This window comes from Mustelus asterias, unplaced genomic scaffold (assembly GCF_964213995.1).
Source record: "Mustelus asterias unplaced genomic scaffold, sMusAst1.hap1.1 HAP1_SCAFFOLD_2560, whole genome shotgun sequence".
Lineage (NCBI taxonomy): Eukaryota > Metazoa > Chordata > Chondrichthyes > Carcharhiniformes > Triakidae > Mustelus > Mustelus asterias.
In genome coordinates this window covers 42,501-45,000 of record NW_027592505.1, presented here as the reverse complement: position 1 = coordinate 45,000, position 2,500 = coordinate 42,501, and the positions used below count along the sequence as shown (strand labels likewise).

At 66.4% G+C, this 2,500-nt stretch overlaps 1 non-coding gene across 1 annotated transcript; it reads right to left on the bottom strand.

The window, feature by feature from the left end:
- Positions 1-628: 628 nt before the first annotated feature.
- On the bottom strand, positions 629-782 carry LOC144489806 (5.8S ribosomal RNA). The gene has a single exon (XR_013497065.1). It is a non-coding gene; the product is annotated as a 5.8S ribosomal RNA (ribosomal RNA).
- Between the last annotated feature and the right edge of the window lie 1,718 nt (positions 783-2,500).

Below are 2,500 nucleotides of genomic sequence, written 5' to 3'. Positions count from 1 at the left end.
CAACGACACCCAACCGCCACGGATTCCCACGACAAAAATGCAAGCACTCGCACGCGCAACAGAGGGAAGAAAAGCACGGCACGACCGAGCACCGATCCAGGCATCAAGCGTCACACGCGTCAAGCTGCCGTCCTCCACGCGACGGCACTGAACGGCCACGGCAACCCACCGGCAGGCAACCGAGCACGGACCACGCGAGGCAACGTGTCCGGAGACGTCCAGCGGACAGTCACTCCACTCTCTCACTCTCTGTGCCGGAGCACCCAACCGAGCCAACTCTTGCGGATCCTTCCCGTGGACGAGCCACACACACACATCAACAGAGAGTCAACCCCCCTGGCCCGAGCCTAACGGAAGGCACACACGGTCCCGGCAGCGAGGCAGTCACGTTCTCTCTCTCTGGCAACCCGATGACAGCCGTGCCGGCGACCCCGAGGTGGCTGGGCCAGTGCGGGAGCGGGCAGTGCCGACGAGCCCGGAGGCGGACGCCGGCACCCAAGAGGTCAAGCTCTCCGACGCGGATTACTCTGGGTCTGCACTTAGGGGGACAGAGAGGACGGCACCTCTGCGACACCCCAGCCGCGCTCTTCGGCGCACGGATGCGCGCGAAGTGCGATTGATTGTCAAGCGACCCTCAGACAGACGTAGCCCCGGGAGGAACCCGGGGCCGCAAAGTGCGTTCAAAGTGTCGATGATCAATGTGTCCTGCAATTCACATTAATTCTCGCAGCTAGCTGCGTTCTTCATCGACGCACGAGCCGAGTGATCCACCGCTAAAAGTTGTATCGGGTTTCGGATCGGTTGCCCGATCCTGGGACGCGCAAAACGCTCCCCCGCCGACGTGACGGTGGAGCCCCAGCCTGGCGCGTACCACGGCGTGAGCCCGGAGGCGCACGCACTCGAGCGACAATCAAGCGAAAAAAAGGAGGAATCAGGGCGCTCGCAGGCGTTGAGTGCCGGCGTGGGTGAGGGGCCGGGGCCCGCCACGCGCCGTCACGCCCCGCAACAGCCAGAGGCAGAGTTCTCTGGTGTCACCGTCTGGCGGTAGGCTCGAGAGTCGAGGCGAGGCCGCAGCGGACTGAGTCGGGTGCAAGCCGCGGAGGACAGGCCGACGCTACGGGCGCAAGCCGACCCCGCACGCCCCAACCTCGGCGGGCTGGGGAAGGGGGCGCGGCGGAACGCTCGCAAGCGCGGCTGCCCCCGCGGACAGGCACATTCTCTCGAACGCGGTGGACGCTCGCTCAAGTCAGCACGAGACCAGACCGGACCGACAGGCGGACAACGAATCTTTAAACCTCGCACCCACCCTCCGCACACGGGTGCCGGAGGAATGGTGAGCATGAACAGGTACCCCTCACCGGGCTTTGAAGAGAGTGACTAGAATGCGACCAAAGCTTCACCGCGGCGGGAGACAAAAAGGCCCCTGACTGCACCAGAACGTCTCCCTGCGGAGTCACACAGTGGCCGTTCACCGTGGTCCCGTCGACAAGCCGCCAGGACAAGCACCCAAGCCCGCAGCAGCTCTCTTCGTTTCAACTGCGGATGTAATGCTGCAAGGCGGTGGCAAGGTCACGTCGCAGCCCGCAAGCCGTCGCCAAGGCGAGAGGAAGACGGTCCCCACAGCGGGCACACACAGACGGACGTGGAGCACGGGGCGGCGGCCCACAGGTGCGCACACGCGCCGTGCCGAGGATCGGTGCGGACGCCGGTGACATCGCACCCGGCAGAGCGGCTAGGCAGAAGTCGCTGCGGAGGAGGAGCACCGTCGGCGGAACGGTCTGCTGGCGGGCGAGGGACCAAACGAGCAGCTAGAACGGGCGGAGTGGACCGGACTGCAGAAGCGGAGTGAGTGCGTGGCTGACGCCACCGTCTCCCTCCGAGCGTCTGCTCGCGCCGGCCAAACCGCCGAACCGCTGAACGAAAGGACCGCATCGTCCCACGCAGGCAGGCCGGCCGTGTTGCCGTGCGTGCCCCCACCTCTCGGACGGACTGCAAAGACACCCTACGAAGCCAACGGCGAAGCCCTTCCAACGGCGCAGGCGTAGCGTGTGCGGCACCCGCATGGACTTGCCGGCGTGCAACCGAGCGTGTGCGTGCTCGTCGGTGGCGGCGCCCGCGCGCCGGCCCAACCGAGTGGGACCGAGATCGACGTCGCCCGGCTTCGGCGGAACGTGCGTACGGGTGACCAGGCCCGTTCGACGGGTACGGCGAAATTGTCGGTGTGACCTCCCACCCGCGTGGGAGGCGCCAGCGTCAGTACGGGCCACGGCCCCGGGGCCAACCCCCGTGAGGCTCTCCTGCCTGGCCCAACCGGCGCAGCCTTCGAGTTCAAGGAGTGACGGGCCGCCCTCCCCGGAGAGGTGGCGGGCCCCCGGCCGACAAAGATCCTTCACAACGTGTTCACCAACAGAAACCTTGTTACGATTTTTATTCTGTGTTACGGGTTTCGGTTCGGGCCCCCGGAGAGGTTGTCCGATACCTGGCCCCGGGGCCGGCCCCC